We start from the raw sequence: 23,129 nt of genomic DNA on the forward strand, positions 1-23,129 counted from the left end.
ACCTTTCCTGAAGATTATAGGTTTTCTTTCTCTGTATCTGAGACTGGATGAATAAATGTTATTTATGTTATTTATTTTATTTATGATGAATAAATGTTATGTCACCTTCCTGGATGAATAAATGCTAATCCAGCTGGTGCTTAAAGTTTCCTTAGAGAAGTCCAAAGAGCAGAGGCATCTGTTGGGTCTCTAAGTTCCCAAATACTTATCAAAATAAAAGCTAGTGTTTGATTACAAAATGCTTTGTAAGCATGAGTTCATCTGTTTTCAGGAAAAAAAAACAAACCAAACCAAAACAGTTTTCCTTCTGTTTCTCCTTTACCATCACAAAGAACATTCACAACACTTGTGACACCAACCAATTTTCTGTGACACCAGTTGGGTGTTTTACAGTTTCACTCAATGCTGACACTATCTACCTGGAGACATCGTCAGATCCTGCAGGTTAAGGGTTAATATGACAAGAGCAAGTCCAGGGTGTCCCCTGTGCTTCTGACCTAGCAGGCTATAAATCTGAGGTTCCCATAACTCCCTCATCGGGTTCCATTAATTTGCTAGAGCGGCTCACAGAACTCAGGGACAAGGTTATTTATGTTGACCAGGTTCTTAAAGGAGGCGATAGAGGGTACAGATGAGCAGCCAGATGAAGAGATACATAGGGTAAGGTCTGGGAGCTTCTGGCCCCAGCAGTGGGAGTGGCTCAACCTCCCAGTACACGCATGTGTTCACCCATCTGGAAGCTCTCAGAGCCCCATACTTTTGGGATTTTTATGGAGGCTTCCCCAGGAGGGCAAGATTAATTATTAACTCTATTTCCAGCCCCTTTCTCCAGTCTAGAGGAATGGTGGGCGGGACCATAATTCCACGCTTCTCATCATGGCTTGGTCTTCCTGGTAACAGGTCTCCACCCAGGAGCCATCCAGGAGACCACCCAGAGTCACCTCATTAGAACAAAAGATGCTCCTACTCCTATCACGTAGGAATTTATAAGGGTTTTAGCTCAGTGCCAGGAAGGGGGTGGGGGAAGGGGGCCGAGACCAACGTATGTATTTTCTCTGATCTCACATCATCTAATCTCCTTAAAAACCCTAGGAGATATGTGTAATTTTCATCCCCCTTTAGAAGCTCAGGAAACTGAGAAGTGACATACTCAGAGTGACCCAGTTAGCAAGTGGCAGGGATAGCTTTTAAACCCACCAGACAGCCTCTCGTTGGTGGCCACACTTGGAACCTTCCCCAGTTTCCCCTCTACTGCAGTGCAATGTAGAAGGTAGTGGCTTTTGTTCAGCTGAATGTCATACTCCTAAGGCTCCCAACACACGCCTGTTGTGGGACTAACCACCTCATTCTTCCAAGACCTCAGCATAGTAAAGCCATGAATCACCACCTCACTCTGCTAAGCATTAACTTTTCCACTTGAGTGGCTCCCAGAGCCCAGCTGGCTTCCCCTTCCAGACTTCAGCATGACTGCTCATCGGCTCATGCCTGGACCCGTACTGATTAGTTCTAACTGTGGTCTTTCTAGGTGGCCTACAGAGCCCCTCCACGGATCTGCTTCCAACACCACCGAGAGGCTAAACTGTCCCCTCCACATTGCCATTTGGCCCTACTCAGCCCTCCTGCCCTCTGATGGAAACCTCTCAGTTTTCCTCTCTGGTTACAGTATAAGCAAGTCCTCTTGAGAGAAAGAGGAGCCAAGGGAAGTTTAAACTGACAGAGCTGGACAAATGTCTTCTTTCCACAATGGTAGCAGCTCCCTCTAAATAATCATCTACAGGGGCCCAGATGTGCATTCTACTGCAGCGTCTCTAAATCCTTACAGCAACCTTGCAAGGTTAACATTCTCATCCCCATTTTACAGCCAAAGAATTGAGAGAAGCTGCTTAACTTGCCTCAGGTCACACAGCTAATAAAAAAGAATGTGAACCTATGTCTCCTTGGCTCCCAAACCCGGCGCGTGTTCACCAGCGCAGCACAGTGCCTCCCTGGGAGCTGTCGGAAGCACTGGGTGAAGACAACGCATAAACATAAGATGGGCGACGGGCTTGGCATCCAGAGCAATGGCCACAGGAAAGTCCAAGGTCAGGTGTGAGAGTATCCTGAGGATTCTCTAAGGCTATTTGCTCCAACACACAAAATGTGACATCTGTGAGTTTTTCTGGGGAGATGGTTTATTGATCTCATCAGATTCTCAAATGAGTTTGCGGCCTTCACAAAAGTTAGGAATTCCTGCCTTGTACAACATGAAATGGTACCATTCCTATCCCTCCAGCTCACCACCACCCTTGCTGCCACAACCAGGGCTGGGTGGTTGGAGAACTCAGTCAGGAAAGAGTGAATCTGGACCCTGGGATCACAGCAGACCTTCGAGAGAAAAGACGGGAAATTGCAAGAGGTCACAGCAAGTAAGTAAAGCAAGGAGAAAGCAGCAAATAATTTACAGAAATTGGACACAGGGGCTTGAGGCAGGACTTGGGTCACTGAAGGGCGGTACCGAAGCAAAACTTCAGTCTCCAAAGTCCCCAAGATTCCAGGCATGGAGCTAAGGCAGGGACAAGGGCTCCAGAGAGGCTGTGGAAAGAGCCAGTACTTGCTCACTTGAGTTGAATCCCCAGCCTGGTTACCGACCTGGGAATCAGCATTCGAGAGGAAATGCTGCACAGGGGTCCTGATGCTGAGCGGCTACTACGGAAGCTCCTCCCCTTCCCCAACAGCGGCAGGACTGTTCCAGAGTCAGCAGGTGAGGGGTGTGAAGGGAGGGTCACTTGTTCACTCATTCATCTTCATGCATTTATTAAGCACCTACTATGTGTTGGGAACTGGAGAAACAGAAGAGTACAAACAGGATATTTCTCGGTCTCCAGACATTCCACATATGGAGTTCACCGGCTATTGAATGCAAGAGCCAAACGAATCCTGACATATGTTTTCAGCAAACAGCAAAAAGCCCACCATGTTCTTGCCTGCTTCATTCTCATGTCGGAGCTTCCTCCTGTCAGAGGGTGAATAATGGGAATAATGCCCGCCCCAGGTCAGGCAAAGGGACCTCGTAGCTCAGCCCATGCAAATGCTCCACTCAGCAAGTTCTTCCACTAACATTAGTGAGTTTTCTCATTCTTCTATCCAACACATATTTTTGAAATCTCACTGCCAGGCACTGAGAGGGACACTGTGGGAGATACGAAGCTCCTGCACTCAGGCGCTCCAGCACGGAGGAAGAGGCGGCCACAGGTGACTGATACAGGAGGAGGCTGTAGTTGCCACCAGAGGTGGTACACATAAAACGGGAGGTGACTTCAAGCTGGGGGCACCAGATAAGCCCTCACAGAGGAAGCAGAGGCTGAGCTGGGGATCGAAAAACAAGGATGAATTGAAAAGGTGGAGTTGGGATGAAAAGGTCATTCCAGGTGGGGGCAACAGGGTGGGTAGGTCTGCAACAGGGGAGAGAACACTTATGTCTGGGGACACTGCACAGCCCAAGTGGCTGGAATGAAGAGGACATGGAAGGGAGGAGAGGCAACCAGGCTGTGTGGGAAGGTGACGGTCACCCTGTGAGCCCGTGAAAGCCAAGCTAAGCCAAGCTTCATTTGGCTGATACAAGCCACTTAGCAAAGAGGGTGTTAGACATTGGGCTTTATTACTTCAAGAGGTTCATAATCCCACAAGGAAAACCAAGTTGTGCAATAACTCTTCTCATACATGTTCCTGAACGCAGGATTCCATTGTGTATTGAGAACAAAGGGAAGCGGCCGACTGCCTGCAGATGCCAGGTGACCACAGACCAGGTGGGACTGTTCCAGTGGAACCTGTGGCTGCTCCCGGCACTTGCACTGGTACCAATGGTCCTACCCTTGAGGGGTCACTCTCTCTCTGCCAGGCCCGTGCTAAACCCTGCACATATGTCATTTCATTTAACCTTGCCAGCAAGCCCAAGAGGAAAATTATCCCCAATCTGCAGATGAGCAAACTGAGCCCAGAATGCTTAGGTAATTTGCCCAAGATCACAGAGCCAGGCAGAAATGCTCGAACTCAGAACAAGTCTGATTCTATAGCCGCGCATTCAACTGCTGTTCTTCCTAGCTCCCTAGTTAATAAATAATGATGACATCGCTACCATTAGCTCCTCCCCTTCGGGAGAAACCCAGCACAACTCCTTCTAAAAAGGAGGCTCTCATTTCTTTTTTTTAAAGATTTTATTTATTTATTTGACAGAGATAGAGACAGCCACCGAGGGAGGGAACACAAACAGGGGGAGTGGGAGAGGAAGAAGCAGGCCCATAGCAGAGGAGCCTGATGTGGGGCTCGATCCCATAACGCCGGGATCACGCCCTGAGCCGAAGGCAGACGCTTAACCGCTGTGCCACCCAGGTGCCCCAGGAGGCTCTCATTTTTATCAAAATGTGTGTACATTACATGCTATCGAAAGTCTACGCTCATATAAATATGTCAGCCAAAAAACAAAAGTAAATAAATGCTTTTCTTATCAGCAGCCATAATCACACATTAATATTATTCAATTATTCAATTCCACCACTTAAAAAAAAGTCTAAATTGCAGGTGCTAAACATCAGATGAAATCATGGGAAGCTCTTTTCCCTTTCTCCACATCACCTACCTCCCCCTGCTCTCATCTCTAATTTTATGAAGATGACTGTTTCCTCCTATGGACAGGAATTAAATGCTTTCAGCCCAGAACAGAACAACTGACTCAAGTGCACAGAACACTCCGGACCATGACTCAAGGCATTCTCTGGGACATTTCCTGTTTTTTGATAAGTCAAGCCTGCCTGCTTTTCTCTCTGGTCACTGAAGGTCACCACTGCAGTAATTAACCTGCATGCCAACCTCTGAATGAAGTTTCCAGAGAAGTGAACAAACATTCCTTGCCAAGCCACCACGCCCTCTTGCACAGAGCCATTTCCTTTGCTGTGCGCCTGCCACACAACGTGCTGGACCCTTAGGGATAAGGCTCCAGAGATCCCCAGACCTCCTAGGACTGGACTGGCTACCTCCATGCTGAGAGGGCCCCATGTGGTGGCTCATTTTATGTGTCACTTGGCAAGGCTATGTGCCACCTGTTTGGTCAAACTCGAGTCTAGATGTTGCTGTGAAGGTATTTGATAGATGTGATTAACATTTTCAATCAATCATCTTTAAATAAAAGAGATTATGCTCTGTGATGTGGTTGTGTCTCATCCAAACCATCAAAAACTGAGGTTTCCTAGGGAAGATGGAATTCTGCCTCAAGACTGTGCCATAGAAATCCTGCCCGAGTTTCCAGCCTGCTGGCCTGCCCCACAAATTTCAGACTTGCCAGCCTTTATAATCACATGAGCCAATTCCTTAAAATAAGTCTCTTAATTTCTCTGTCTCAACACATGCACACACACACACACCCTATGCATTCCACTTCTCTGGAGAACCCTAATATAAAAAGCAATGCCAAGTGCTCATGGAAGTAATATCATCTACAATGGTAACACTTTTTCAATACTTCCAAAGACACCCCATCTCACTGATCCTCTCATGCCTGCAGGGAATAGCACAGAGATTGGCCCAGCTCTTCTGACTGGACTTTCAAATCAGTGAACTCTCCGATTCTTTGAGCTGTTATCTCAGAGACACATGCTCAACCACTGAGCTCAGAGTCCCTCTTGTGTACCCTGGAGAATTTAGACTAGATGATGTCTAAGTCTTCCCAGGTCTAATGGAATATGTGCCTTATGAATGACCCCCAAGTCCTCACTGGCTAGATTGCTGTGTTTTACTGACATGGCCCCTGGAGAAGTGGGGGTCCCATTTACAAAGCTCCCCTAAGTAACTTAGGTCTTTGGTAGGCAAAGGAGATCAACAAGATCTCTAGGTCCAGCCATGCATCTAAACTTGACCTCCCATTTAGAAATACTTCCTCATCTTCTCTGGGTCCCAGGTTATGGCCCCTTTGTCTTAAGAAATAGTCACAGACATATACAAAGTGACCCACTATTTGGCCTGGAATATCACAGATCCCCTGAAGCCATCCATGCATGGCTAACAGTTATTAAATGCTCTGAACTAGTCATTGTTCCCAATGCTTTCCGTGGAGTGTCTCATTAATCTTTACAACTACCTTAAAAGGTAAATTCTATTATGATCACTCCCAATTACACAAGGAGAAACCAAGACACAGAGAAGTTAAGCAATTTATCAGAGGTCACACAGCTAGTAAGTGGTGGAGCTGGGATTCAGACTCTGGCAGACAGAGAATACAGAACAGGTGCTTGAGTTGGAGGATTAAGACCAGACAGTGACTCCTTGAAGGCTGGAACTGTATTTTATTAATATCGTTATTCCCCTCAGAGTAATTTCTCCATGATTTGAGTGAATCGAACTTCATAAGCTCATGGAAGTATTATTACTAGGGTTGCTTTAAAGAGTAAGTGAGAAAATGAATACAAGGTGCTCAGCACAAGGCCCAGCACACAGGAAGCAATGAACTAACAGGAGCTATTATTTTTTTACTGCGGCACCTGGGCAGGACCTCAGGACCCCTTGTGTGCCCCAGGGGCTTTCCCAGGCTGTGGAGCCTCCCTGGAGGGCAGGGCCCAGTCACCGTAGCAAGAACCCAGTTACACTAGGCTCAGCCCTGCTGGGCTCTCCCCTGGCTCTGTGCCAGACCTCCGAGGTCTGGGGCAAGCTGGCATCTGGGCAGTGACTGCTCCTCCCTGGCACTCAGCCTGGCAGCCACCAGCATCTTGGAGAATTTCCACAGTAACCAGAGGGCAGCGAAGGCCAGGGCAGGGCCACCAGGAGACTCCTCCACCCTCAGGACTTAGAGGGACCTGGGGGGAGCACAGGGACAGGTGGCCCATCCAGTTCCACCTGGGTAAAGGTCCGTCCCTGACTTCTTGCTTTCCAACCCTGGCTGCCCTACCGCTCCATTTTATGTTGTCAAACGGGTTCTGGGAAAAGCATTTTGGCCAAATGGCAACTACGATACAAAGCAAGGCTGTTCTGTACATTTCTGAAATAGTCACTGATAGCTCTGATAAACAGAAATGCCCAAAGAAAAAGGCACACAGGGTTACTTCTCTGCTTTCCAGACCCTGGGCCCCATTGGCCTCTGGAGATGCCCGTACAGGCAAACAAGTTCTTGAATCAAAACCAAATCCTCCAAGGGAACTGCGGTGAAGCCCAGTCACTCTGAACAACCCCTACAGAATCCACTCCCAACAGCTGACCCTGGGGATGGTTGTGTTCCAGCTCCGCCAACTGTCAGGGCTGCCAGTGGAGGGACACCAGGTAGGACAGGCACCTGGACTGGCTGCCTCGGTGGAGAACCGAATCATGTGACTCTTGCGGTCCTCCATTTATTTTGCATGTGAGCATCTACTCTGTGCCAGGCACCTTATTTTTTTCCAGCTTTTTTTTTTTTTTTTAAGATTTATCCATCTATTGGGGGGGCAGAGAGAGAGAATCTCAAGCAGACTTCCTGCTGTGTGCACAGCCCAACGCAGCTCCATCCCATGACCCATGAGATCATGACCTGAGCGAAACCAAGACTCGGTGCTTAACCAACTGAGCCACCCAGGCCCCAGGCTCCAGGCACTTCAAACACACTCATGTCTAATCCTTACAATGGAGGTATTAGTATTGCCATTTTATGGAGGAGAAAACTGAGTTCCAGTGATGTTGATGACTTGCCCAAGATCACACAGCCAGTAAGTGGCAGAGCAGAGCTGCAGCGCCATGTCTGCCTCATTTCCAAACCTGTGCTCTTAACCTCCACGGAGGGCTGAGGATGCCAGGTGACCTGCTATGTTTTCACCACTTACCAGCTGTGTGACTTTGAGCCAGTTACCCAACTCTGTATCCACATTTCTTCATTAATAAATACTGGTACCTAATACCCAGGAGTAAGAGCTACCATTCATAGGGCTCACAGTCTGCCAAGCACTCTTCTAAGGGCTTGGTGAATGTTACCCTTCCTATTATTATCCTTATTCTGAGGTGCAATAAAGCTAAGTAGCTTGTTCAAGGTCACCTGCTAGTAGGAAACAAAGCCAGAATTTGCATGCCAGTGTTCTGGCTCCCAGCCTTTTAACCTCTCCTTCCTCGCCTGGTATGCTTCTGGGACAATTCCCTAGAGGATGAATAAAGGCTGGTACTCAGCAAACTCACTTCCAACCCAGCCTGAGGAGATGGAAAGCTCCTAGAGTTCCAGAAGGGCCTCTCAAGGCCTGAGTACCCGATAAAAGAGGATGAAGAAGCCCACCCTGCCCAGGTGCATTGAGGATCAGACGAGACAACGTGAGAGTGTCTAGGACACAGGCAACACCCCCTTGTGTTGGATCAGAATCAGGATCATAAACTACCTCCATCAGACAACATGAAGAGGATGCAGTTCCTCTGCCCTCCCTGATTCCAAGAGATAGTATCAACAGAAAACGAAATAGTCACAGAAAAGCGTTTTGAAAATCAGCACAAAACACTGAGTAAAAATCTTGATAATTCAATTCCATCCCTTCTAGGCAACAAACTTCTAGCTGAGCCTCAGATCCCAGTGTTCCAGAGTAAATAATCTCTTTAAATGGGATTTTCGCCATCACCAGCAGTTTAATCCACTGTCCCCCATTCTCCTGCCTATACTGGGGATGGCTTTGACCTCTGGGCTCTTCAGCGAGCTCGGCTGCTCAGTTGCCTCAGGTATGAGGCAGAGCTGGGAACTGGGAGTGTCCGGGATGGGGATGGGTATAGACTTAACCGAGAGAGATGCCAAGCACAGAGAAAGCCAGACACGCACATAGCAGTGGGAAAGTACACGGATCTTCGACTCAGCCCTGGGGTTCTAGTCTCTCCTCGCCTCGTCCTGCCTGACCAGCTTTGACCGCTCCTGACCTCTCTGAAGCTCTATCTCATCTGATAAATGAGTATAAACAGTCCATGCCTTGGACCCCGCCAGACTTGTTGTGAAAGATGGATTTGATCAAGCCCAGGAAAGGGCTTTTCACACTGTTAGTGCCCTGGAGGGAGGCCCCTTCCTCAAGCCCTGTCACACAGCGGAAGCCACCCTAACATTGTCCAGCGCACTGGGACAACCCAGAGGGCATTTGGAGCCCCAGAGGAGGCTTCTGAGGCCAAAGGTGTCAGGCCCACAGGCACCGATGCCCCAGGCCCTGGCACTGCTCTGGCTAGATGTCCCCAGGGCTGAAATTGCCCAAGGAAATACAACGGGAAGGAGATAGAGCCTGGATGCCAGCCACGGGGGTCTGAGCCCTGAGCCTGTGTGTGCATTACCCTAGGTGGGCCGACAATACACGTGACCCAGGCCCAGCCCTTGACATGGTGGGTGGGTGTGTCCCAGCTCTGCCTGGAACCTGCCTCAGGACCTGACCAAGGCAACTCGCCCTTCCCAAACCCATAAAGAGAGGGACTTCAACTGCAGAAAGAGGGACTTCTTTTTTTGATGAGAATTAAGTGAAGCACCTGGTGCACTTACTAGCTCTCATCAGACTGCAATGCAGTCTGCAAATGATGAAATTAAAAAAAAAAGTTCAAACTTTCCAGGAGTTTAAACTCGCTGAACTCCGAATTCACTGACCTCTCGCTGGATTTACAGCTGGACTGTGTGCTGCACGTGGGCAGGGGCAAGTCTGGCTAGTTCCTGACCTGATCTGCAGCGCTGAGTGCACAGCCTGACAGAGCCCACTCTTGATCGATATTTGTTGAATGAATTTATGTGTGAGAGAAGCAGTAGGGAGACACAACAGCGAACAAAAGAAGGGAAGGAGACAGGGACTGTCCAGCCAGTGATTTCCGACCATGAAGAGATGTAAGCAAAAAGAAAATTTTTTATTTTTTAAACATGAAAGGGAGATAAGGGAAAAGGATTTAAAAAAAAAAAAAGTATAAGTTGTGCTATTGGGATGTAAAAGATGATGAAGGAAATAAACCAGAGGGGAGCGGAGGTGAGGTAATGGAGTCTCCCCTGCCACTCAATTATTAGATTTTTAATACTTTCCATGTAATACGTTAGAGTTTTAGTCCCCACGAATAAAATGGCTCCGACTCGATTATCAGAGGAATGATTCACTGCCAAGCTATGTCAGCTCTGAGCTTCTGAGTCATGGCAAGTCATAAAGGTTTTCATTACCCTGTGGAAACTCACCCCTGGAAGGCTGGGTTTTGTTTTTCTTCTTTTTTTTGTTCTTGTGTACTTGGTACATGCTCTTTCTCTCTCAGGCTGGGTCCAAATGATCCCTACACACTCAACAACTCAATCCACTCAGAGCGGAAAGAGAGCGCTCGTGATTTGACTTAACCTCTTTTAGGCAGAGGCTCTGTGTTACCTCTTTACCCACGCTGACCTCAGGGAATGCACATGGACACTCTGGAATCAGACAGTCCTGAGCTGAATCCTGACTATTCCCTGCCTCAGTTTCTCCATGTGTAAAATGAAGATGATAGTAAGACCTACTCCCTAAAAATGCCCATGAGGATTAAATAAGACAACAGGTGCAGGTGTGGGCATAGTGTCAGGGTTTAATAAGTGCTGGTGGTATAGCAAGTGGTTGGTATTCAGGCGGTCCCCCTCACCCCCGCCCCCAAGCTAGAATCTCCAGAAGACCTATGTAGCAATGAATGCTTACAGCATTTTCTACGTATGTGCTTCCCTTTAACTCATGCTGATCGTCCCAGCTACCCTCTGAGGTGGGGACTGTTACCCTGCCCGTTCCGTAGATGGATAACTGCGGTACAGAGACGCAGGGCAGCAGTGAGTGACAGGGTCCTGGACTCCTCACCGCGGTGGCTGTCCTCCCGCTATCTGTGCTCTATAATAACCGCATGTGGCTGTGTACATCTAAAGTAATGAAAACTAGAAAATATTAAAAATTCAGTTCCTCAAGTCACACTGGCCACATTTCAGACATCAGCAGCCACATGTGGCTCATGGCTACCATCGCGAACAGGGCAGATCTCAAGCATCTCCACCATCCTGGAAATGTTTCCGGAGACAGCTCTGATCTAAATTTGAGTTGAGCATACAAATAAGTGATGGAGTAAATAAAAATGAGTAAAATTGTTCAGTATCACCACACAGACTAGTTGTTTTGACAAAATGTGCACCCAACCTAGACCTGTTTTCTAGATCTGCAGCTTCACCTTGGGAAAGGAGAGCATAGAAGTCTGGCATCAGCTGTCCTCGCTTCATTTGCAAACTTCTTACTTCCTTAGTCCCTAACCTAGACCACTAATTTTTCACTTTGCCATATGCAAAGAGAGCCAAACATCAAGAGACGAGCAGAGTAAACATCTATTTTTTTAAGTTTATTTATTTATTTTTCGTAACCTCTACGCCCAGTGTGGGGGGCTCAAACTCACAACCCTGAGATCAAGAGTCACACATTCTTCCAACTAAGCCAGCCGGGTGCCCCCAGTAAACATCTATTTTTAGTCTTAAATACATCATCTTATTTGACTTTTAAAACCTTCAGAGGTAGGTCTTATTCCCACTTTTCAGCTGGGAAGACTGAGATTCAGACAAGTTTCTTGCCATTAATAAGTCCAAAGTCCTCCTGTCACCATCAGAGGTGGACTGGGGCTCCTCTGCCTTCCAGCTTCCTTCGTGGTGCAACTTAATGGATCCCAAACAGCCTGTGGAAACTCTGAAGTCTTACGTTTTCAAGATCAGTTTTGTAGTTTGTGGGCAGAGGGATGCGGTCCTGTTTGGTCCCATCTGGTCCATTTCGACTGTGAGACCCTGACTATCACATGGAGACCCCTTGGCCCCTGAATTCACCATAGACCCCCTGAACTCAGGACTGACTTCCTGAACTCAGGAAACTCCCAGAAGTTTCTGCCTGTCAATTTCATCTTTTAGAAGCTAACGAACGAATTGCTGAAACAGGAAAAGAAACATTTGAGGATCTGTATGCACATGAACCAGAAAGTGCGGACAGTTACCTTAGCTTCACTATAACGTTAAAATCCCCCTCTGAATATTCATCCCAAGCCCTAATAAAAGGAGCCTCCCATGCTTTTGCAACTATTCCCATGATCTCCTTATTTGTACAAATGCAGATGACACTGAGAGGCAACTCCACACGGTGTAGTCTTTGTCTATAACGCACTAAGGAGGGGACCCACTTTGGTCTGGTAAAGGACCAGAGTGAATGAGGTGAGAAGCTAGAGCCATTCATTCGATAACTACTTATTATTGCTCATCTACTACCTGCCAAGCACTAAGCTAGGTGCTGGGGCAAGAGATGGTCCCTGACCTCATGAAGCTTGCTGTTGATGGAGGTGGCAGACAGAAGTCAAGTAAGCCAGCAATACATAACTGTGTGTTCCGACAGGAGCCACCAAGGAGTATGGGATGTTAGGAGAGACTTATATGGAGGGACCTGTTAGGACCTCTGTTTCCAGCCCTGCCCTGGGGAGCCCAGACCAACCAGAAGACCTGGCACTTCAGGAGACCAAGACTATTTCCCATCTGCCTTCCGCTCTGCTATAGCTCTTGGCATGACCTCGGCCACACAGACATCACAGAGCCAGGGCTCCACTGGCTAACAGGCCATCAGCCTCTCTTAGGCTGCTGTTGGGCCCCCGCCAGGCAGGCTTCTCATCATGGAAGGGCTGCCTTGCTGCTGGCCACTGAGGCTGCAGACTACACTGCAGAGAGCCTCACTCTGAGTTCTGAGGTAAGTGTGAGTTGAAAACCCAAGTCAACAGAGATTTGCTAAGAATCTACAATGTTCACATCCATTAGGATGACCATTGTGGAAACAAAACAAAACAAAACAAAACCAGAAAATAAGTGTTCAGTGAGGATGTGGAGACATTGGAACCCTGTACACTGCTGGTGGGAATGTTAGTAAAATCATGCAGTCAGTATGGAAAACAGCGTAGTCGTGGCTCAAAACATTAAACACAGAATTGCCACATGACCCGGAAATTCTACTTTGGGCTTTTATGCCCCAAAGAGTTGAGAGCAGAAACTCAAAAACAGTATTACTCACAATAGCCAAAAGGTGAAGTAACCCAAGTGTCCATTGATGAATGAATGGATAAGCAAAAGGTGGCATACACATACAGCCTTATGAAGAGAGAAACTTCTGGGGCGCCTGGATGGCTCAGTTGGTTAGGCGTCTGCCTCTGGGTCAGGTCATGATTCTGGGGTCCTGGAATTGAGCCCCAAGTTGGGCTCTCTGCTCAGCAGGGAGCTGCCTTCTTCCTCTCCCTCTGCCCCTCCCACTGGCCCATGATCTCTCTTGCTAGCTCTCTCTCAAATAAATAAAATCTTAAAAAAAAAAAAAAAGAAAGAAAAGAAAAAATTCTGACACCTGCCACAACAAAGATGAACCCTGAGGACATTAGGGCCAAGTAAAATAAGCCAGCCACAAACAGACAAATGTCGAATGATTTCACTCAAATGAGGTACCCAGAGAGTCAAATTCACAGAGACAGAAAATAGAATGGTAGTTTCCAGGGGCTGTGGGTGGGGGCGGTGGGGGATGAGGAATTATTATGTAATGAGTACGGAGTTTCAGTTTGGGAAGATGAAAAAGTTCTGGGGGCTGAAGACGGCGCTGAAAGTACAAGCACATGAATGTACTTAATGCTACGGAACTGTACATTTAAACATGATTACAGTGGTCATGTGTATGCTATCTACATTCAGCCATAATTAAAACGACAGCAACAACAAAGAACCTATCATGAGCCCAGTCGAGAGGTCACAGCGCGCCCTCACAGACGAATCAGACATTGGCTCTGCCTTCCACCTGCTTGTACGCTGCAGCTACCAAGCGTCCCATTTCTTCATCTAAGCCTGGGCCACCCCTTCGATGGCCCCCAGGGTTTTGTATGCCCCACCCCAGCAGTGGGGGAGGGAGTGGGGACATAGAAAGGGGAGGAAGTGAGTGTTTGCTGTACAACTACAGATGGTCCCTGACTTGGGATGGCACGACTTAATTTTTCAACTTTATGATGGTGCAAAAGCAATACGTATTCAGTAGAAATGCACTTTGAAATCTGAATTTGGATGTTTTCCTGGGCTAGCGCTCTGCGGTATGGTGCTCTCATGGTGCTGGGCAGGGGTAGGGAGCCACAGCTGCCAGGCACCCACACAATCACAAGGGCAAACAACTGATACAACCATTCTGCACCCAGACAGCCATTCTGTTTTTTGCTTTCAGCATAGTATTCAATAAATTACATGAGATATTCAATACTTTATTATAAAACAGGCTTTGTGGTAGATGATTTTGTCCAGGTGATGTAGGCTAATATAAGTAATCTAAGTATGTTCAAGGTAGGCTCAGCTAAGCTATGATGTTTCATAGCTGAGGTGTACTGAATGCATTTTCAACTTATGGATTTATTGGGATGTAACCCCATCATAAGTCGAGGAAGATCTGTATTATGTGTCAGACACTATGTAGTGTTTTAGATATTTTATCATTGTTGATCCTTACAATGTCCCTGTGAGGTATGTATCATTCTCCTTGTTTTATAGATGAAGAAATAAAGGCTCAGAAATATTTAGATAATAAATATGATCAAAAATATTTAGTTCCCAATGACAAATCCAAGAGTGAAACTTAGTCTTCCCAGTCCAAAACTCATCACTTTCCATGTATTGTGTTGATTACAGAAAGAAGAGGATGCAGTGGGGTTGGTCAGATAGCAACTTAAAGATGGCAAAGCATCAAATGCCCCAGCTGGAGGGAGGTGGGCCAAGTAGTTCAACATCTAGGCCCTCAAAGCTCAGCTTGTGTAGCAGAGGCATCTGGGATACCTGTCTTGTGTGTCTGTATCCCTTGGCACAGCTGATTGGACCAGGTGAACACCTGACCAAAACTGAGCCAACTGGTATCTTTTCCTCAAAGAAGAGACACTGAGGCTGTAGGAGATACAGAATCTGGACCAAGTCACCTCCATAGTAACCCAAAGCCCCATGCATGCTGTCAATTACAGAGAAGTAGGAGTAAGAGATTCTGTGAAGGCAGCCAGTGTGCAAAGAGAAAATGGATGTCATGTGCAGGGAGGAAGGGAGGTATGAGGTCCCATAGTCCCTGGGGGAGAGAGAGCGAACGCCACCCTGCTTGACACAATTCTGTCTCCTGTGGAGCCCATAATTTAGATTCTGGGAGATTTCTCTCTAGCTTTGGGGCAAAAACAAAAAGACAAAACCACACTTTACTTGAGCAAGCTTGTGGGGATGTATTCCTTGGAATTAAGCAGTTCCTGGCCATGACACCTCATCTTCCCGGCAGGCCAACCAGGTAGGGAGAGAAGGACCTTATGTGAATGAGACCACAGCTCAGCTTGGTTAGAAACACTCCCCGTTGGCCTTTGGGAAAACAGCAAAATTTGTCTTCCCTGTCACTTTCTACTTCTATGCCTTTCTTCTCTCTCTTCATGGGCATCCTCCCTCCTGTCTCAGGTAGCTCATGTTCTCATACTGGCCTCCTGCAGTGCCACCCCACCCAGCTCTGTACTAACCTGCAGAGTGAACACTCAAGCTGGGAGGAGGGCAGCCTGAGGCCCATTTCACAGAAGAGTGTGAGGAAGGATGGCCCAATGAGCCTGCCCAGTGTGGTTTTCTTATTTAATTCAGTCAGACTGCTTTCTCAATATATTTTATGTGAGTTCCTTCCTTCTCATTCTAGCCCTGGGATGAACTCCCTCTGCCCTGCAAAGCATCTGCCTCAACCAGTAAACCTCTCGTTAGTCACCCTCACTAGTACTAATCTGTCTTCCACAATGCTGCCTAGTGTCTCCCCACTGGTTTATGAGTAAAGTGCAATCCCTAACCACACTGGTTACCCTCTGTCCACCTCACCACACAAGCCCATGGCTCCCTAGCCTTTCCGTGTTGTTTTGAAGCCTGGCATGTCTTCTCATTTTTTCCATCCAATCTCCTCATCCTTTAAGACCGAGTCAAGTGATACTTCCACACAGAGCTTATTCCTCTTCTGTCTGCTCTCACATTGCAATTCCATATATCTTCTGGTTTGTATCTCATGCTTGTGTTCTAACTCATTGATTTCCTAGGCCTAAAAGACCAAACCATGCTATGTATATTTTTCTAGGCTTATTTCTCATATACTTTCTGGTACTTACAGATCTCCATAAAAGCAAATGTTATCAAATGGGGAAAGAAATTTAGGGGCTCCCATGTGCAATTTCACATGTATATTCATTTAATCCTCAGACAACCCTGTAAGGTAGGAGATGTTGTTAAGAACACTGAAGCTGAAAATTTTAATTCATTTGCCCATGAACACATAGGAAGCAAAGGATGGGAAATGGGGGATTTTTATTCAGGCCTCCCTGGCTCCAAAACCCAGGGCCTTTGCACACTAATGCACAATAGGCTTTGCAACCAAACACCTAATGCTAAGTTGGCTGATAAATCTTAAGGTGCCAGTTGTCCAAGCAGCTGTTTCTGAGTGTTCAGAGCCACTCACAGCACACACCTACTCAACAGGACAATTGTTCAATAGAAACTACACCAAGGACAGGCGATCATTGCCATGTCATGGTGCATGCATTATGCATTATAGGCCACTGAATAGTTCATGTATGAATTTTCACCTTAAAAGCTTAACAGCTTCACATTTTCCTTGCAGCATCAGGAATGCAAAAATTACTACAACACTGATCTGCCTCTGGGTAACACGTGCTGGGAATTGATTATGCTCAGTGTTCAGGAATGTGCAGGGCTGCCTGGCTGGCTCAATTGGAAGAGCTTGTGACTCTTGATCTCAGAGTCATGAGTTCGAGCCCCACGTTGGGTGTAGAGATTACTTAAATAAATAAACTTAAAAAAAAAAAAAAGGAATGTGTGAAGTGACCCTTTGCCAAGCTTCATCCACAAAGCACCTTAGGGAATATTAAGTTTAATTCTTCCTGAAAGAAGGGAGATTAACAGACTTCTGATGGTCCCTTTCAGGACCAAGAATCAATGACTTTATTGCACTAAGCTGTCTCAAATCTCCTGCCAGCTCTTGCTTCCATGGTCAACATCTAAAATGTGTATTCAACATCGATGATATGGTAGGGGCTGCAGAGGATATAAAAATATCACTCCTTTTTGGCAGGGCTGAATCCCATGGGGATGGAGAAACTCCCCAGTAAACCTAAACCAGACAAATACCAGCAACTTCGGGCATGCCTTCAGGGCATGCATGTAAGTAAGACATGTTGTAGGAGAGGGGAAGAAAAACAAACCACATTAATTCATTTTTAAAAGGCATTTGTGGTTTTGTAAATGACTGAGAGCCTGTAAAATGTACCTTTGGTTAAGTATACCTCTGAGAGATCCCATGCTTCATTCAACAGAGTGGGGCCACTTTCCTTAGGTGGTGATTCTCCAAGCTCTGCACTCCCGGAAATGAGGGAAATGACTCAGTAGATTAAACAGTTCTGCTTTCTTGAGTGTTTAGTAAACGCAGGACAGTGGTTCTATGGGAGTACCAGCATGGCATGATTGTCAGCTGAATCTGTGGGAATCTTCTTGAGGAGTCCTATGCCGTATCTGGGTAAACCAAGGTACCATGTGGACTGCTTCCCAGCTGCCTTCACAGATGACAGTGAATGAGACCCATTGGATCTATCCCCCATCATGCTTCATTCTTCTTAAATGGAATTTCATAGCTTTTCTGCTTATTTAAAAGGTTATTTTAAAAAATTTAACTGTAAATTTTCAAATTGCAAACTGCTTTATGCTTAAAATAGTCAGAAAATTCTCTACTGCATAAAACCCAGCCTTGGGGTATCTCTACAGATCTACTCCCCTTCAGATAAGCCATTAAAACTCCATTTTTCAGAAGAAGAAAAAGAAGGGGTTCTCAGAGCGGTCAAGCAATTTCCTTAAGACTACAAAATTGATTAAGCTCTTTGAAAGGACGTCCTAGAAATATATAGAAATTCACTCCAAAAACATGTCCAAATGACATAACAGGCATCTGGAAAAACAGGTAATAATGTGACAATTGTTTGGTGACCATTTGGATAATAGCCATTTCACAAGGCAATGATCTACACAAGACCAGAACAGAAAATTCTGGCTAGTGAAATGGACAATATCATAAGGATGGAATGAGAAAAATACGATCATTGCAACAATTATGCACCCTAGGAGCTGGATGTTTCATATGAATGCAATGTTGTCACATTGTAAAAGCATAACAATATTAAGGACTGCAAGGAAATTTCCTCCCCATCAGTCTAATGCTACAACATTTGACACCAAAGCAAGAGATGAGCCAAAGGGAAAATAGAATACATGGCAACCAGCAAAACCATCTTTAAGAGAAAAAAGAAAAAAACCAAAAAACCAAAAACAACACCACAACACAAAAAGACAACAACAAAAAAGAGAATCTGTCCTTCAGAAATCCACACACTCACAGAGATATGCACTGTAAGAGTATCCACTGCAGCAGGAACACGGCTAACAGGGAGGTGTTGCAACAACTTCCATGTCTATAGCAAAAAGTCAAGAAGAATTCAAATCAAACTGTTATGACTAGTTATTCCTAGGTAGTAAGAAAGGCTAGAAAGAAAGAATAGGAGGAATGTGGTGAGGATTTTTACTTTTGAGTTGTATAATCCCTTCTGGATTTTTGTTTTGTTTTTACATTGCATTCTTTTTTTAATTAAAAAAGTCTTAAATATTATTTTTTTAAAAATGTTTAAGCTTGTTATGTTGGGGGAATCATGAAGTCTTGGAGTTGAGAGAAGCCTTAGGCATCTGTCCCATCTAATCTTAGCCAGATTCAGCTTCATAGCCTGGCTCTCTGCATGGAACTTGAGAGAATGGCCACCTCTGGCCTGCAGATGCTCTGGCCTGAAGATTCAGAGATAACTTCCAGAAGCTGGTGCACCCTAACGATGTGAAAAATCAAATAAGCTTCATGGTTTTCATAATCTACTCCAACACTGCGAAACATCCATGACATTCTCTTAACAAGGACTCCGGTAACTCCCAAATCCTCCTGGCTCCTACCAGGTCCTAAGAAGTTTGGTAGTCAACCTCAGGAGAGGCTGGAACACAAAAGACTGAGGTCAACTCTAAACCAGTTGGTTGGCAGTGCAGCACATTCTCTACAGTCTCACAGGGCCTTGGGGTCTATACAGTCAGTCATCACCCCTAACACCCATCACCTGGACATTCTTCCTACAATCTTGGAGTTGGAGGAGAATTGGTTTTTGCCCTGACCTTGCCATTTTATGTACTCACAGGTCAGAATTTTACACATTTTGGTAAACATGGGGGCTTTCTTTGATCTTCTCTTAGGGCCTTTTCCCTCTTCTTCTCCACACTCCACCCCTGGATACCACACTGTGAAGCCCATCTAGCTCTACTCCCTGCTCCCTCGGATGGACATATCACTGTAATAAGCATCCTTAGTTCTGTCAGCACTTAATGTTACTTAATTATACACAGTGTCAAAACGGGGAGGCATACCTGAAAGGGTCTGCCTTCACCAGAGTTTATGAAAGAGACTGAGAGGAAGAAATAGGCCATTTCTGTTATTGTATCTGCTCCAGTACCTGAGGCTCTGCCTTACACATCTTGGTGACAGCAATACATGGAACCTGACAGCGAGAAGGAACCTCAAGGAGATCAGTTCCCATCATTCCACAGCTCAGAAACTGGAGGCCTGGGTGGTAAATCTGGGTCGTTTAGGACATATCAGCCAGAGTCCGGGCCTTCCTACTCTGAGCTCAGAGTTGTTTCTGCTGTCAGGTTGCTTGTCAGATGAATGACTGACTGACTCTACCACCTAGTTTGCAGAACCAAAGGAGACTGGAAAAGAGACTCAAGTTTAAAGGATCTAGTAAATATAACTGTTTGGACAGACTACATTTGTCCAATTTATCTGAAGTTTTCCACTTTCCACTGAGTGCTTATGTTGATAGCCTCAAGCATATTTTTAGTCATTTAAAAGTTTGACCAATGTTGCATATACATGGAAGACAAAATATAAGTCAGATTTCAATCCAGTGTTAAATTCTATTCCTCTATAATCTGTATGACTTGCCTCAAATAATGACACCACCAGGCTGAACCCAATATATTTTTACATGTCTTTACACGTCAATGGTGAAGGTACAAACTTTTCATGTTATGTCCCTATTATGCAATTACTTCAAGGAAAAACAAAAGACTTAAAAGCAACGAATACGTGCAAGTGAACACTGTCATAACATGACTACATGATATTCACCAACCAGATTCTCAAATCACGTTGCCTTTTAAGAATTCAACTTTTGCCTTCTAATCTCTCTCTCTTTTTTTTTTTTTTAACTAAACAACCATTTGACAGCTTTGGATTTCATTTGTTTCATTTTCTTGCTCATCCTTATAGAGAAAGGTTTGATAAGAGGAATAGATAAAACAGACTAAAGAAAGGTGAAAGGCATAGATAAGCCAGAAACTGGAAGGCAGAAGTAGTTGGTTCCTGGAGGAAGAGAGAAATGCTCGAGGTGTGGTCAAAGGCGTGGTCAGGAACCCTGTGCCCATCAAGGCTCCTTACTCTCTCTGTCTTCCCCTCTGGCTCTCCTCCCTCCTGCCAAGAAGTGAGCTGGCAATCTTACCAGTGACCTTGGACAACCAGAAAATGATAAAGCTCCTAAACTCAGATTTAGACACATCACCCCAGGCAAAACTGGAGTCACGTACAATGCCTGGGAGTAAGCCATCACTCTAGCCACTCCTGTCTCCCCTCCACTGTAATCCAGTGTCATGAAAGAATAAACTTTTGGAATTATGGTAGGCCTAGTAAAGATGATCTAATCTAAACCCACCTCACTGATTTTACAGAAAAGAGAACAGACATCCTGAGAAATGAGGTCACTTGCCCAAGGTTATTCAGCAAGACCTAAGCAGATGCCCAAACTACAGACTTGCTTTATTCAGAGATTTTTCCTCTATGAGCAATTTAAAAGCTATGGGACACACACAAAAGTATGGAACACACACTTTCCAAGTTTGGAGAGATGAAGAACAATTACAAAACAGGACAAAACAACATGAAAGCAAACTAATCTGAAATAATTTCACCCCAGCTCCCAGAAGTCGGGTGATGAAGCGGCAGTGAGTGGGCTGTTTTATGGAATAATGGTGCCTGGAACAACTTAACTACACTTTTTCCTCTGTCATCCATTTCTCGAAAGCAGAGACAATAAAAATGCATACAAGACTGCTGAAACTTACTTTGAACCAACACAGGCCTTTTTGAAACTTAAAACTTGGGGATCAACAAATTTTTCCCTACATGGGTTTACAGAAATCACATTATTAGAGTTAAAACATCCACTCATTCCATGAGTCTAAAACCCTGGGGAAAATGTAATGCCTTCCACGGAAATGCGTCCTCTCCCCTCACCTGCACAGGTAACACACTAGCAAAAGCCAGAGAGGCTTCGCTTCATCAGTCGACTAAAGGCAGACTGTCAAAGAGTGTGACCCAGGAGACTTCACATTCCACAACAGGACCTGAGAAAAAGAAGAAAACTTTCCTTACCCTTAAAAACCACAGAAACGATAGGATCCGGTTTCCCAAATTTCGTTTTAGGGATATTGCTGGCAGATTCCACTATCACCCGAAGCATGGCTCTTCCTGGGCGGAAAGCAAGTTCCAGCAAACGGAGTTGAGCAGAGCCTGCGCTGGGGCCTTGGGCGCGCCGCACCGCACCGCAGGGGGAGGGGAGGGGAGGGGAGGGGGGAGGGGGAAGGCAGATCTCTCCAGTCCGGAGCGCCGGGGGAAAGGCAAATGGGTGGATCTCTGACGGATTGTGTACGGAAGGCTACGTGTAAACTGACACCCCAAATCCCGGGGCCCCCGCAGTGCCGCAAGCACCCGCTTATGAATTGGGAAATGTGGAAGCGAAAACGACCAAACCTCAACTAAAAATAATTATGTGCAACAAATGAAACCGAAGTGGGTTGGCGCTAATAAATGCGGCCAGGTCAGGAGACCACCACGACGGTGCTGCCTTTTAGCAAAAAATCGTGAAGCCGAATTGATTGGGTTTCCGCCACCCCTTTTCATTCTTTTCTGAGCTTCATGGAGTTTTAAAGCTTCACTTAAGTTTTTAATTTTTTTTAATTTTTGCTGTTTCTTCTTTCATGCTGTCGAACACACCCACTCAGCAACGACTTAGAAGTGTTTAAAAAAAAAATCAGTTTAAGGGTGCCCCTTGTTGGATGGCAGAGGAATAACTGAGTTTATTGCAAGTAAATCCAATGCCGAGGCCGTAATATATGGATTTGCAAAATTGGTGGATTGGGGGCTGATCTTTTGGTTTACAAAAGAATTCAGCATGGAATTTCTTCAAAAATCCTTAAGCGATGACAGCTAGGCACTTAGGTTTTCCTGGTCCATCAAAACGTGCTAACAGTCTTCAATGGAAATGGAGAAGTGGCTCTCCACTTTTTCTTTTTTTTTTTTAAAGATTTTATTTATTTATTTGATAGAGATAGAGAGACAGCCAGCGAGAGAGGGAACACAAGCAGGGGGAGTGGGAGAGAAAGAAGCAGGCTCATAGCGGAGGAGCCTGATGTGGGGCTCGATCCCGTAACGCCAGGATCACGCCATGAGCGTAAGGCAGACGCTTAACCGCTGTGCCACCCAGGAGCCCCAGCCCTCCACTTTTTCAGAGCTAACCCCCAGCAGTGTCTTTCCTTCCTTTGCTAAAGAAAAAAAAAAAAATACAGGGACACTTGTTAAAGCACGAAAAGACTTTATTCAAGGGAAGGAGACCATCGCGATAGCTGTAGGGACCACTGCAATGAATTTTGTAGTGTAGGAGAGAGATTGGGCTCAACTCCGAGTACAGCATGGGCAAGTGGGAATTTATAGGCAGTGTGGGGGCCAGTGGATGCAAAATTATTAGGAAGAAACATCAGGGGGAACGGCAGTTTTGGTTAAACAGACCTAACAGGATTCTTGCTGAAGGTAGATCAGGATGACCAGACATCAGTTGGGTGACTGGGGAGGATGAGAAACCCCATCAGGAATCAAGAGTGATCAGATACGGAGGGTGGGGGCTTCTGGTTAAACAGACTTTTACAAGGAAGTGCACAGATGGGCCCAGGGGAAGGTTCAGAGGAGCCTGACTACAGTCTGTTC

At 45.8% G+C, this 23,129-nt stretch overlaps 1 protein-coding gene across 3 annotated transcripts in view; it reads right to left on the reverse strand.

The window, feature by feature from the left end:
* Positions 1-21,723, reverse strand: part of MYOF (myoferlin) — a 150,535-nt gene extending 128,812 nt beyond the window's left edge. Inside the window, exon 1 of one of the 3 annotated variants that reach the window (XM_019796275.2) lies at positions 21,522-21,723. The gene's annotated coding sequence lies outside the window, so the exon portion shown is untranslated. Of the gene's footprint in view, positions 1-2,628; positions 2,790-21,521 lie in introns of those variants that run through there. The other 2 variants (XM_002916109.4, XM_034662965.1) reach the window with 2 other exon arrangements.
* Between the last annotated feature and the right edge of the window lie 1,406 nt (positions 21,724-23,129).

The sequence above is a fragment of the Ailuropoda melanoleuca genome, chromosome 6 (assembly GCF_002007445.2).
Source record: "Ailuropoda melanoleuca isolate Jingjing chromosome 6, ASM200744v2, whole genome shotgun sequence".
NCBI lineage: Eukaryota > Metazoa > Chordata > Mammalia > Carnivora > Ursidae > Ailuropoda > Ailuropoda melanoleuca.